The sequence below is a fragment of the Hylobates moloch genome, unplaced genomic scaffold (genome assembly GCF_009828535.3).
Source record: "Hylobates moloch isolate HMO894 unplaced genomic scaffold, HMol_V3 SCAFFOLD_2, whole genome shotgun sequence".
NCBI lineage: Eukaryota > Metazoa > Chordata > Mammalia > Primates > Hylobatidae > Hylobates > Hylobates moloch.
The window spans coordinates 117,843,125-117,858,682 of record NW_026652277.1 but is presented as its reverse complement, the minus strand read 5'-3'; the positions used below and the strand labels follow the sequence as shown (position 1 = coordinate 117,858,682).

Genomic DNA, 15,558 nt, shown 5'->3' with positions numbered 1-15,558 from the left:
AACTTAGATTAAGACTGACAATAAGACCCATTGGTTACTTCTTCAAACATAGGCTTTTACAACAAGTTATTACTCTAGGGCATACATACAAAAACAAGCAAAAACATTCCATTAAGGTGCTCCTAAAATTTTTTCATATTCAGAGTTCAATTCTTCTGTACAGACCCACCACTAACATTGGGAGAGCCTGGGAAAAAAAGGCCAACATGCTATATTTCTAAATAGTTGGAAGTTATAATTTAAAACTATACCACAGCCCAGACCTTGTTCCCACCTATGTTCTCCAGGAATTACCCTACCCAGAGGCTAAAAGAGCCCCCTTATCCCACACCAGGTTTGCCTCCTATAAATCAGAGACTAGCTAGGCCAGGGCAGAGTGGAAGCTGGGGCCAGACTCCTGGGTAGTGAGTAGACCTGTCCCAACCTTGTCAAGCTCCCCAGGAGACAGGAAAAACACGTTCCCCTTCCCCAGCCTCACTTTTCTTCAGGATTTCCAAGATGTTCTCAGCACCTCCCAAAAGCTAGAGGAGAGAAAGACACCCTGTTTTCCCGGGACCCTGCCCTGCCTAGACACCCACACTGTGTGGTGTGGAGGCACCAACTTAAACCAAAACGCTACTCTTTCTCTGGGTTCCCAGAGTAGAATCTAGAACGCTTTCCCTCCACCCTCAGCCCCACTTCCTCTAGAAAGTGTGTGGGCACCAGCCATAATTCCGGAAAGTTCAGTTGCCAAACTTTCCAAAGACTTACCTACAAAGTATAAAAAAATAAAATAAGACACATTTGCGTCTCAATGTGTGCAAAATACGCAGTCCTCTCAAGAGCAGGACCCACGGTAGGGCCCCTCTAGCCTGGGTCGAAGAGCAGTCCTGCTTCTGAATCACCTTTCTCCCCAGAGTCAGAGACATGCTTATTATCCCCCAAGTACCATCCTCTGTGCACCAAAAGCAATGATGATGAACATTTCTTTAAAAGTGCTCTACTGTTTTCACCAGGAGATTTCCTAAGCCACTAATCACTAAGCAATGTTTTCAGATGATTAAGCAAAAGACAAAATGTTGACATATTATTTTAGTACATTTGTCCAATTTCAAGTTGACAGATAAATACACGTGATTAAATCTTAATATTTCTGTTTTTATTTATCGATAAATGCCTCAAAATTTTCTATAAGAAAAACATATTTATTAATGCTTAAAAATTCAGCCTATATATTTTTTCTTCTCACATACTCTTTAACTTCTAAAACTTTTGAGAAAGAAATCAAGAAAAAATATTTTTACCATATGCTTTTCTCATCCTCACTTGTACATTTTCATTTCAGAACAGCAGCTTAGAAGGAAAAAAAAGATGGTTGTTTTAGGAAGAACAAATTGTCTTTATCCAGCAATAGAAGAAGTTAAATTTAAGAATAGCTCATTGCCTGTCATTAGTTTAGGTTGCTGGAAGGTAAAGACTGCTCAGATTCACTTGTCAAAGTCTTCTCATATTTTTTCTTCTACCTTCTCTAGTTGTAGGGTACAGGGCAAATTGCCCCTTCAAAATACAAATATAGCCATGCTTAAAATATCATTTTTGTTTTTAGCACCAAGTTATTGCTAGAGGCATAATTATCCATTAAGATAACTCAATTCAAATGAGTTTCCCTGGTTACTATGCAATTCACAGAGTCACAATTATTTTGTAATAGAAAAATAAGACAATGAAAACCACAAAGGATATTGCTAAGCTTAATCCAGGTGATGGTATAGTACTCACCTCTATTTAAAAAGAAAATATTGGGGAATTTGGGAAGTAATATAGGCAACTATAGTAAACCCTTTCTTTGCATACAGAAAATCACAGAAGGGTTATTTCAACATGAATTCTATATATATTATACATATATAAGATTGATGTCCTCTTATGAAAAATGAAGAGACTGGCAACTAACTCATTTACTAATAGGGTTGCCAGATTTAAGGAGGATAAAGACAGGATGGACAGTTAAATTTTGATTACAGTGAAATATTTTAGTATTAGTATATCCCAAATATTACGAAGGACATACTCATACTGAAAAATTATTCATTCTTTATCTGAACAATCACATTTGAACACATATTCTGTATTTTACCTGGCCATCCTATTTACTCATAATAACCCCATAAGGTTGGTTTTATCATCCTCATTTACAAGTAAGGAAATTGAGTCTCAGACAATTTGAATAGATCAAGATCATACAACTAGGAGGTAGCAGGATCCATATGAGAATCTAAATCCCTTGGTGTGATTCCGTCCTGCATGGCCATTCTCTGGAGCAGTAGTCATTTATCTCTGTCTGCCTTCTCTCCCACCTAAGTGCATGCCACCATCCCATGGAAGATTTGAGGGACATAGACATGAGGCCGCAGAACTATCTTTTCAATTGTGAACTAAAGGCCAACAAAGATTATCACTTTAAGGTGGATAATGATGAAAATGAGCCCCAGTTATCTTTAAGAATGGTCAGTTTAGGGGCTGGTGCAAAGGATAAGTTGCACATTGTTGAAGCAGAGACAATGAATTATGAAGGCAGTCCAACTAAGGTAACACTGGCAACTTTGAAAATGTCTGTACAGCCAACAGTTTCCCTTGGGGGCTTTGAAATCACACTACCAGTGGTCTTATAATTGAAGTGTTGCTCAGGATCAGTGCATATTAGTGGATAGCATTGAGCAGTTGTGGAGGAAGATGCAGAGTCAGAAGATGAAGAGGAGGAGGATATGAAACTCTTAAGTATATCTGGAAGGCGATCTGCCCCTGGAGGTGGTAGCAAGGTTCCACAGAGAAAAGTAAAACTTGCTGCTGATGAATAAGATGATGATGAGAATGATGAAGATGATGACGGTGGTGATTTTGATGATGAGGAAACTGAAGAAAAAGCTCCAGTGAAGAAATCTATAGGAGATACTCCAGCCAAAAATGCACAAAAGTCAAACTAGAATGGAAAAGACTCAAAGCCTTTTGAGTCAACACCAAGATCAAAAGGACAAAAATCAACACCAAGATCAAAAGGACAAGAATCCTTCAAAAAACAGGAAAAAACTCCTAAAACACATAAAGGACATAGTTCTGTAGAAAACAAAGCAAAAATGCAAGTATAGAAAAAGGTGGTTCTCTTCTCAAAGTGGAAGCAAAGTTCATCAATTATGTGAAGAATTGCTTGTGGATGACTGACCAGGAGGCTATTCAAGATCTCTGGCACTGGAGGAAGTCTCTTTAAGAAAATAGTTTAAACAATTTGTTTAAAATTTTCCATCTTATTTCATTTCTGTAACCGTTGATATCTGGCTGTCCTTTTTATAATGCAGATGAGAAATTCTCCTACCGTGTTTGACAAATGTTATTCAGGTACCATTGCCAAAAATGTGTTGTCCAAAATGCCTGTTTTAGGGAGGGGAACATCACACACCGGGGTCTGTCGGGAGGTAGGGGGGAAAGGAAGGGAGAGCATTAGGACAAATACCTAATGCATGCGAAGCTTAAAACCTAGATGACGGGTTGATAGGTGTAGCAAACCACCATGGCACATGTATACCTGTGTAACAAATCTGCATGTTCAGCACATGTATCCCAGAACTTAAAGTAAAATTTTAAAAATGCCTGTCTAGTTTTTAAAGATGGAACTCCACCATTTAGTTGGTTTTAAGTATGTACGGAATGTTATGATAGGACACAGTAGTAGTGGTGGTCGGACATGGAAATGGTGGGGAGACAAAAATATACATATGAAATAAAACTCAGTATTTTAGTAAAGTAGCATGGTTTCTATTTTTTAAAAAAATCTAAAACACATGTTTCAATCCTACATTCTGTTCATATACTAACTGAATTTATCTAATGTATTTAGCAAACATGTAGGCCAAGTTCTACATGCCTTATAAAAATTGATTTAGTTAATTCTCACTACAAACCTATGAGGTAGGCGTTATTATTATTTCCTTTCTACACATGAGAAAAATGAGGCATGGTGAGGTTAAACAACTTTCTTAGGCTCACATAGCTAGTAAGTGATAAAGTCAAGTTTCAAATCCAGGCAGTTTAGCTTCAGAGTATACCCTCTTCTCTCCATCCATCCATAGGTAGTGTCACCCTAATAAAGTCTCATTTTTAACTTTTGAATAAAAAAATGGACACAACCAAGCCTTAGAACACGGTTTTGGAATACACTAGAGAAACCTAGTTACAAGAACATAATGATGTTTCAGGTCATATAAGACATCAATGACATGAGTAGAATAAAAGTAATTTGAACTTAGATTTTTTTTTTTTTTTTTTGAGATGGAGTCTCACTCTGTAGCCCAGGCTGGAGTGCAGTGGAGCGATCTTGGCTCACTGCAAGCTCTGCCTCCCGGGTTCACGTCATTCTCCTGCCTCAGTCTCCCCAGTAGCTGGGACTACAGGCACCCACCACCATGCCCGGCTAATTTTTTGTATTTTCAGTAGAGACAGGGTTTCACCGTGTTAGCCAGGATGGTCTCAATCTCCTGACCTCTCCGAGATCCGCCCCCCCTCGGCCTCCCAAAGTGCTGGGATTACAGGCATGAGCCACTGCGCCCGGCCTGAACTTAGATTTTTCAAAGACCAAGAAATATTAAGAGTTTAAATGTATTTATTGAATTAGTTAAATATTAAGACATTGAGCTATTTTTAAAGTTCTTTAATGTAATAGATTTTGAAGATAATTTAGCATCACATCATTTCTAAGGCAAAACTTAACTTTAAGGAAAATATTTTCCATGAGGTCATGTTTCCTTATTGGCAATAGTGTGAAGTAAATGAACATATCTGCAATGCCCAGTCCTTTTCCTTTTTTGCCCTAGATACAGCTCCAGTTGCCCATGGCACCATTATTATGCCTGCACCATCTCTACCACTCTCAAAGCTCTACTCTTAGACTCTTATTAAGCAAACTTACTTAGTTCACCCTTATGGAGCATATATATCTTAATAGAAGCATTTAGAAATAATGCCTTAATGCCAAAATAACTTAATTTTAATGTTGAGAATTTCAGGCATATGGGCAAGTTGTTAGGGGAGAAAGTTTTGGATTAGTCCACTTTTTGGATTAGCATTCATAGCTTTTATGTGACATATCAGTTAAAATTATATTCAGCTGCATGTAACAGAAAGAAAAAATAACAGTAGCTTAAATAAGAGAGAAGTTCATTTTATTCTAATCTAAATGAAATCCAGAGATAGAAAGTCCAGGCCTGGTTTGGCAGCACAGGAGATGCACAGGAGATGGTGAAGCGTAAATATTAGGAGCCCAGGCTCCATCGTCTCCTGTGCATGGTTTCCATATTCAAGGTCCCTTCAAAAACAAGATAGTTGCTAGAGCTTCAGCTTTTATGTCTACATTCCAGGCCAGTACCTATGCTTTCAAAGATCTTTCCTAGAAGTCTCACATGCTTCTACTTACATCTCATTGCCTGGAATTTAATCATATGGTCACATAATGCTGAAAGAGAGTTTGGGAAATACAGTTGTCCTAGGTATATGGTATACGTGGGATTGGCTCCAAGACTCCCCCACCCCCAATACCAATATCCACACATACTCTAGACCCACATTTGCCCTGCAGAATCCATGAACACAGAAAGTCAGCCCTCCCTGTACTCAGGTTTTGCATTCTGCCAATTCTTTATTTTCCATCTCTGTGTAAGTGCAATTGAAACCTGTGTTGTTCAAGAGTCAACCATACAGTCTTTTAGCTGGCCACATTTTTCAAGGTTATGCTGTAAAGAAAAATTGGGGAAATGTACATTAGAAGGAATGAATGCATGCAGAGTGGGACCAGTGAAGATGAACTTCCTGTGACAATCTAAAGTCTAAGATCAACTGGGTATTTTATGGGCCCTCTCAAACCCAGATAGCCCCTGAGCTTTACTAAGATCTCCAGCTATTAAAGAATGATGCAAGGTGGTCATTTAACAAAAACACATCCCTTTAGATTTTGTTTTGGGAATTTGTGCATGTGTTTGTATACACAATGGAAAGTTATCTTACTGAAGCATTACTTGACAATGGCAATAGCTAAACATTCAAATGGAATTTCTCAGAGACTCTCTAAGAGGTGATTCTTGAGAGATGATTAAACATAGCACAGACATTCATTATGCTGAAGAGAATTGAGAGGAGAGTGTGGGGCTAATTGGGGCAGGGACATGATTCAACAAAGTTCTTAGCTTTGTCATGTTATATGTAGATTCCAAGCGAATGATTGACATGTTTTTAAAAACAAGTTCTTTACAATATAATATTGGATAATCAATTTTCAAAATCATACATAAAGGCGTTTACTAAAGCTAATAAATACTATTTTAAAACCTAGGCTCTTCGGAGATCTATCAAAATGTGCAAGAGCTCTGTTGTCACTGTCATATTCTAAAATCTCAATATAAATCTATATGCTTAACACATTTCATGTGAAATGAGCATAGAGTTGCCCTGGTTTAAAGACTTTAAATAATTTTATTTCAAGCCTGGTTTTAGTTCTCCATGAACTACTTCTTTCTCCAATCTTAGTCTGATAATGATTGACATCTCAAAGTTCTAGGCCACCTGTGAACAGAGTTTTAATATCACCTTTTTGAATTAATTATGCATAAAGCTCAAAATAGGTTTGGAAGGTACCTACTGAAATAGAATTAAATCAGGAAAGAAGTGTGGCGGCTACAAAACTGTGTTTATCTTTTATATAGTAGGCAATTATCAGCATTTTTATCAGCAACAATAAATTAAAATATGCACAATTAAATTCACATATTTTGTGCTACGTATATCAGTTTGTGAAATATTAATGTATGAATATCATGTTATAACAAATAAATAAATACAAATTAAACAAAAATAATGATCCTTGTCCTCCAGAAATCTGCAATATGCTAATAGAGAATCATAAACATGAAGGAAATGCAAACATACAAACCATAAGCACTTAATTAACTTAGATCTAATTCATTCATGTCTTAAGGAAATCAAATACAATATAACAAAATTTTTGGAAGAATGTCTTAATTTGAATTTATATTTTTATATGTCTTTTTCATAATGTTCTCATAAGTTACTTGTTTTCATTGAATTTTATCTTAGCTTTAACATGTACCTTTATTACTTGAAATCACACTGCTTTAGTTTATAGTCATACTTCTCATGTCTTTAGATAGAATCTTATCTCCTCCACGCATTCATATTTAATCAACATATATTTATTGAGCTTACTGTGTACAAGACATTGTTCTACGGACAAAGAATAATTAAGTTTTATTTTATGTCCTGTCCCGTATGTAGGAACAAATCCTATTGTTGAATCATTGATGAGCCATCATCACACCCCAGGAAATTTTTAAGTCATTAATTTACTTACTTCATTTCATTCCTCAGTCTATCCTATGGCTTCAAATCTTCCCTCTAAGAAAATAATCTCTGATTCTTTTCATCTTTGATTCAGTTCCACCTAACTTTTATTCTCTTGTCACTAAATGCATAAAAAACACTTCCCCTCCTGTTTTGTATGGTTAAAATAAAGAGATAATTAAAGCATGATTTCACAGATCACATGATTTATTGCCATGTAAAGAGATTTCTTTTCTTTTGGTTCACAATGCTTAAAGAGAGGGTGAATTATGTAAACAAATTTCACAGAGAACATACTTGATAGACCAAATACATTAACAACATTGTGAGTGAGTTCCAAAATATTATAGTTGCTTTATTAGGATGGATGCAGGCTTCTGTGGAAAGAAAAGTCTGTGGAAATTAAAGTTTGAGGTGTACCTTTATATGGGCAGTTCTCCACGGACACATAAGATTCCTGTATGCTAGAGGGCAGTGCCAGTACTAGAGGGCGATGCTTTAGAGGTTAGCTCAGAGGCTAACTGGGTGTGGTCCTGTCAAAGTCTGAGCTCTGGGTCTTCTTAGAGTTGTTAAGTGTAACCTGCCACAGCATAAGCTCACAAAGTGTCTGTCAAACTCGAGTTTATTTGTATTTTTTTCAAGCTTTATTTTTATTTATTCATTCATTCATTATACTCTTAGTTCTGGGATATTTGTGCAGAATGTTCAGGTTTGTTACATAGGTATACATGTGCCATGGTGGTTTGCTGCACCCATCAACCCGTCATCTACATTAGATATTTCTCCTAATGCTATCCCTTCTCTTGCCCCCAACCCCCCTACAGGCACTGGTGTGTGATGTTCCCCTTCCTGTGCTGATATGTTCTCATTGTTCAACTCCCACTTCTGAGTGAGAACATGCGTTGTGTGGTTTTCTGTTACAGTGTTAGTTTGCTGAGAATGATGGTTTCCAGCTTCATCCTTGTCCCTGCAAAAGACATGAACTCCTTCTTTATTATGGCTGCATAATATTCCATGGTATATATGTGCCACATTTTCTTTATCCAGTCTACCATTGACAGGCATTTGGGTTGGTTCCAAGTCTTTGCTATTGTGAATGGTGCTGCAACAAACATTCGTGTGCATGTGTCTTTATAGTAGAATGATTTATAATCCTTTTGGTATAGCCCAGTAATAGGATTGCTAGGTTAAATGGTATTTCTGGTTCTAGATCCTTGAGGAATCACCACACTGTCTTCCACAATGGTCGAACTAATTTACACTCCCACCAACAGTGTAAAAGCATTCCTATTTCTCCACATTCTCTCCAGCATCTGTTGTTTCCTGACTTTTTATTAATCACCATTCTAACTGATGTGAGATGGTGTCTCATTGTGGTTTTGATTTACATTTCTCTACAGATCAGTGATGATGAGCATTTTTTCATACGTTTGTAGGCCTCATAAATGTCTTCTCTTGAGAAGTGTCTGTTCATATTCTTTGCCCAATTTTTGGTGGGGTTGTTTGTTTTCTTCTTGTAAATTTGTTTAAGTTCCTTGTAGATTCTGGATATTAGCCCTTTGTCAGATAAATAGATGGCAAAATGTTTCTTCCATTCTGTGGGTTGCCTGTTCCCTCTGATGATAGTTTCTTTTGCTATACAGAAGTTCTTTAGTTTAATTAGATTCCATTTGTCAATTTTGGCTTTTGTTACCATTGCTTTTGGTGTTTTGATCATGAAGTCTTTGCCCATGCCTATGTCCCGAATGGTACTGCCTAGGTTTTCTTCTAGGATTTTTATGGTTTTAGGTCTTACTTTTAAGTCTTTAATCCATCTTGAGTTAATTTTTGTATAAGATATAAGAAAGGGATGCAGTTTCAGTTTTCTGCATATGGCTAGCCAGTTTTCCCAATGCCATTTATTAAATAGGGAATCCTTTCCCCATTGCTGGTTTTTATACGGTTTGTCAAAGATCAGATGGTTATAAGTGTGTGATGTTATTTCTGAGGCCTCTGTTCTGTTCTGTTGGTCTATATCTCTGTTTTGGTACCAGTACAATGCTGTTTTGGTTACTGTAGCCTTGTAGTATAGTTTGAAGTCAGGTAGAGTGATGCCTCCAGCTTTGTTCTTTTTGCTTAGGATTGTCTTGGCAATGCGGGCTCTTTTTTGGTTCCATATGAACTTTAAAGTAGTTTTTTCTAATTCTGTGAAGAAAGTCAATGGTAGCTTGATGGGGATAGCCTTGAATCTATAAATTACTTTGGACAGTATGGCCATTTTCACAATACTGATTCTTTCTATCCATGAGCATGTAATGTCCATTTGTTTGTGTCCTCTCATTTCCTTGAGCAGTGGTTGGTTTATAGTTCTCCTTGAAGAGGTCCTTCACACCCTTTGTAAGTTGTATTCCTAGGTATTTTATTCTCTTTATAGCAATTGTTAATGGGGAGTTCACTCATGATTTGGCTCTCCGTTTGTCTATTATTTGTGTATAGGAATGCTTGTGATTTTTGCACATTGATTAGTATCCTGAGACTTTGCTGAAGTTGCTTATCAGCTGAAGGAGGTTTTGGGCTGAGACAATGGGGTTTTCTAAATATACGATCATGTCATCTGCAAACAGAGACAATTTGACTTCCTCGCTTCCTGTTTGAACATCCTTTATTTATTTCTCTTGCCTGATTGTCCTGGCCAGAACTTCCAACACTATACTGAATAGGAGTGGTGAGAGAGGGCATCCTTGTCTTGTGCCAGTTTTCAAAGGGAATGCTTCCAGTTTTTGCCCATTCATTGTGATATTGGCTGTGGGTCTGTCATAAATAGCTCTTATTATTTTGAGATATATTTCATCAATACCTAGTTTATTGAGTGTTTTTTAGCATGAAGGGGTGTTGAATTTTATCAAAGGCCTTTTCTGGATCTATTAAGATAATCATGTGGTTTTTGACATTGGTTCTGTTTATGTGATGGATTACATTTGTTGATTTGCATATGTTGAACCAGCCTTGCATCCCAGGGATAAAGCCAACTTGATCATGGTGGATAAGCTTTTTAATGTGCTGCTGTATCAGTTTGCCAGTATTTTACTGAGGATTTTCACATCGATGTTCATCAGGGATATTGGCCTGAAATTTTCTTTTTTGTTGTGTCTCTGCCAGGTTTTGGTATCAGGATGATGCTGGCCTCAAAAAATGAGTCATGGAGGAGTCCCTCTTTTTCTATTGTTTGGAATAGTTTCAGAAGGAATGGTACCAGTTACTCTTTGTACCTCTGATAGAATTCGTCTGTGAATCCGTCTGGTCCTGGGCTTTTTTTCGTTGGTAGGCTATTAATTACTGCCTCAATTTTAGAACTTTTGATTGGTCTATTCAGGGATTCGACTCTTCCTTATTTAGTCTTGGGAGGGTGTATGTGTCCAGGAATTTATCTATTTCTTCTAGATTTTCTAGTTTAGTTGTATAGAGGTGTTTATAGTATTTTCTGATGGTAGTTTGTATTTCTGTGGGATCAGTGGTGATATTCCCTTTATCATTTTTTATTGAATCTAGTTGATTCTTCTCTCTTTTCTTTTTTAGTAGCCTGGCTAGTAGTCAATCTATTTTGTTATTGTTTTCAAAAAACCAGTTCCTGGATTCATTGATTTTTTTAAGGGTTTTTTGTGTTTCTATCTCCTTCAGGTCTGCTCTGATCTTAGTTATTTCTTGTCTTCTGCTAGCTTTTGAATTTGTTTGCTCTTGCTTCTCTAGTTCTTTTTTTTGAGACAGAGTCTCACTCTGTCGCCAGGCTGGAGTGTAGTGGTGCAGTCCCAGCTCACTGCAACCTCTGCCTCCCAGGTTCAAGTGATTCTCCTACCTCAGCCTCCCGAGAAGCTGGGACCACAGGTGACTGCCACCACACCCAGCTAATTTTTTGTAGTTTTAGTAGAGATAGAGTTTCACCATGTTGGCCAGGATGGTCTCAATCTCTTGACCTTGTGATCCACCTGCCTCAGCCTCCCAAAGTGCTGGGATTACAGGCATGAGCCACCACACCTGGCCATTTCTCTAGTTCTTTTAATTGTGATGTTAGGGTGTCGATTTTGGATCTTTCCCACTTTCTCATGTGGGCCTTTAGTGCTATAAATTTCCCTCTAAACACTGCTTTAGCTGTGTCCCAGAGATTCTGACATGTTGTGTCTTTGTTCTCATTGGTTTCAGTGAACTTATTTATTTCTGCCTTAATTTCATTATTTACCCAGTAGTCATTCAGGAGCAGGTTGTTCAGTTTCCATATAATTGTGTGGTTTTGAGTGAGTTTCTTAATCCTGAGTTCTAATTTGATTACACTGTGGTCTGAGAGACTGTTATGATTTCTGTTCTTTTGCCTTTGCTGAGGAGTATTTTACTTCCAATTATGTGGTCAATTTAGAATAAGCGTGATGTGATGCTGATAAGAATGTACATTCTGTTGATTTGGAGTAGTGAGAGTTCTGTAGATGTCTATTAGGTCTGCTTGGTCCAGAGCTGAGTTCAAGTCCTGAATATCCTTGTTAATTTTCTGTCTCATTGATCTGTCTAATATTGACAGTGGGGTGTTAAAGTCTCCCACTATTACTGTATGGGAGTGTAAGTCTCTTTGTAGGTCTCTAAGAACTTGCTTTATGAATCTGGATGTTCCTGTATTGGTGCATATATATTTAGGATAGTTTGCTCTTCTTGTTGCATTGATCCATTGATCCTCCTACCATTATATAATGCCCTTCTTTGTCTTTTTTCATTTTTGTTGGTTTAAAGTCTGTTTTATCAGAGACTAGGATTGCAACCCCTGCTTTTTTTTTTTCTTTCCATTTGCTTGGTAAATCTTCCTCCATCCCTTTATTTTGAGCCTATGTGTGCACATGAGATGGGTCTCCTGAATACAGCACACCAATGGGTGTTGACTCTTTATCCAATTTGCCAGTCTGTGTCTTTTAATTGAGGAATTTAATTTAATTTAGTTTGAGGAATTTAATTTAGTTGAGGAATTTAATTGAGGAATTTAGCCCATTTACATTTAAGGTTAATATTGTTTTGTGTGAATTGATCCTGTCATTATGATGCTAGCTTGTTATTTTTCCCATTAGTTGATGCAGTTTCCTCATAGTGTTGATGGCCTTTACATTTTGGTATGCCTTTGCAGTGGCTGCTGTCGGTTTCTCCTTTCCCTGTTAAGTGCTTCCTTCAGAAGCTCATGTAAGGCAGGCCTGGTGGTGACAAAATCCCTCAGCATTTGCTTGTCTGTAAAGGATTTTATTTCTACTTCACTTATAAAGCTTAGTTTGACCAGATATGAAATTCTGGCTTGGAAATTCTTTTTTTTTAAGAATGTTGCATACTGGCTGCCCACTCTCTTCTAGCTTGTCAGGTTTCTGCAGAGAGATCTGCTGTTAGTCTGATGGGCTTCCCTTTGTGGAAACCCGACCTTTCTCTCTGGCTGCCCTTAACATTTTTTCCTTAATTTCAACTTTGGTGAATCTGACAATTATGTGTCTTTGGGTTGCTCTTCTCAAGGAGTATCTTTGTGGTGTTCTCTGTATCTCCTGAATTTGAATGTTGGCCTGCCTTGTTAGGTTGGGGAAGTTCTCCTGGATAATATCCTGAAGTGTGTTTTCCAACTTGGTTCCATTCTCCCTGTCACTTTCAGGTACACCAATCAAAAGTAGGTTTGGTCTTTTCACATAGTCCCTTATTTCTTTCAGGCTCTGTTCATTCCTTTTCATTCTTTTTTCTCTGATCTTGTCTTCATGGTTTATTTCATTAAGTTGATCTTCAATCTCTGATATCCTTTCTTCTACTTAATCAATTAGGCTATTGATACTTGTGTATGCTTCATATTTCCCTTCTCTACTGCCCTAGCAGAACTCCTCCATGAAGGCCCCACCTCTGCAGCAAATTTCTGCCTGGACATCCGTACTTTTTCATACACTCTTTTAAATCTAGGTAGAGGTTCCCAAACCTCAATTCTTGACTTCTGTGCATCTGCAGGCTCAACACCACATGGAAACTGCCTATGCTTGGAGCTTGCATCCTCTGAAGCAATGGCCTAAGCTGTACTTTGGCCCCTATTAACCACAGCTGGAGCAGCTGGGATGCAGGGCACCAAGTCACGAGACTGCACATAGCAGGGGGGCCCATGAAACCATTTTCCTCCTAGGCCTTTGGGACCATGTTGAGAGAGGCTGCTGTGAAGGTCTCTGACATGCCCTGGAGACATTTTTCCTACTCTTTTGGTGATTAACATTCAGCTTCTTGTTACTTATGCAAATTTCTGTGGCAGGCTTGAACTTCTCCTCAGAAAATGGGTTTTTCTTTTCTATTGCATTCTCAGGCTGCAAATTTTCCAAACTTTTATGTTCTGCTTTCTCTCAAATGCTTTGCTGCTTAGAAACTTCTTCAGCCTGATACAATAAATAATCTTTCTCAAGTTCAAAGTTCCACAGATCTCTAGAGCAGGGGCAAAATGCCACCAGTCTATTTGCATAGCAAGAGTGACATTTACTCCAGTTCCCAAAAAGTTCCTCATCTCCATCTGAGACCACCTCAGCCTGGACTTTATTGTCCATATCACTATCAGAATTTTGGTCAAGGCTTTCCAACAAGTATGTAAGGCGTTCCAAACTTTCCCACATCTTTCTGTCTTCTGAGCCCTCCAAGTCTCTAGGAAGTTCCAAAGTTTCCCACATGTTTTCCGTCTTCTTCTGAGCCCTCCAAACTGTTCCATCCTCTGCCTGTTACGCAGTTCCAAAGTTGCTTCCACATTTTTGGGTATCCTTATAGCAGTACCCCACTCCTGGTACCAATTTACTGTGTTGGTTCCATCTCATGCTGCTAATGAAGACATACCTGAGACTGGGTAATTTATAAAGAAAAGAGGTTTAATTGATTAACAGTTCCGCATGGCTTGTGGAGGGGGGCTCAGGAAACTTATAATCATGGCCGAAGGGAAAGCAAACACGTTCTTCTTCACATGGTGGCAGCAAGTAGAAGTGCTGAGTGAAGGGTGGGGAAGCCCCTTATAAAATCATCAGATCTCATGAGAACTCACTCACTGTCATGATGCCAGGATGGGGGAAACTGCCCCCATGATTCAGTTATCTCCATCAGGTCCCTCCCAAGACACATGGAGATTATGGGAGCTGTAATTCAAGATGAGATTTTGGTGGGGACACAGCCAAACCATATCAGTCAGTGAGGAATCTACTGGAAAACTCCAGGAAAAGATGATGGTGTAGCACAAAGTTGCAGTAGGGAGGTTTTACAGGATGAAGAAAGCAGAAATGACTTGTCTTCCAGGCTTAATTTAGAAGCTGAGCTCTTAACCACTGTCTGCTGCCTCCCACTGAGACCACTTTCAGCTCAAAAAATATCTAAGGAAGTAGGTATAAACTGCCTTTATAATGGCTGATCATTTCATGAAGTGAAGCTTCAGACCGTTCAAGGGAAAACTATTTTCATAGCCAAATTTCAAGTCCTTTCCACCCATCAAAGCCTTTATCAAGTTTTAAGAGTTATTCTGGCTCTAACTTGAAATCCTGTTGCACTATATTTAGTACTGCATGGTCTCTTTCACATCTTTATGCAGGTTTTTATGATTCCTCAACTGTATTATGAACCCTTTAGGGAGGAAGACAAGATTGCATTTATTCCCAACATTGCCTGAAATAACATAGATGTCCTAAAATAAAATAGATGCATTGAAATTTTTAAAGATTGTCTGATTGATTGATTTTCACTGGAATCTCACCTTGAAAGTGGCCTACAAGTAGTGCAGATGTAAAGTTATTTTTAAATTCTGATATAGAAAGAAAAGAAGAAAATAAAATGTTTGTGCTGTATGTGTAAATACATGCAGAACAATAGGAAGAGGAAATAACAATATGTGATAATTAAAAAAGAATTTATTATAAAAGTAAAATTCTTCATATTTATATAGCACATTATTGTTTACTTAGTCCTTTTATTCAAATTATTTAATTTTATCACTGTAGCTCCCCATGATTTTATTCTCATATTGATATTTTTTTTGACAGGATCAAAATTATCTGATGAAAGATACCTAATGTATTGAGGGAAAAATCGATCTATGTATTTAAATTTCATGCAGTGTAGCTTTAGGATTTATATTTTATATTAACTAGTGAAAAGCAGAAAAGATAATTAAGCAAGAGTGCATTCTGCTGA

At 37.7% G+C, this 15,558-nt stretch overlaps 1 pseudogene; it reads left to right on the top strand.

Annotated features, from left to right (window-relative positions):
* Nucleotides 1–2,357: 2,357 nt before the first annotated feature.
* On the top strand, nt 2,358–3,244 carry LOC116475632 (nucleophosmin-like; annotated as a pseudogene).
* Nucleotides 3,245–15,558: the final 12,314 nt, after the last annotated feature.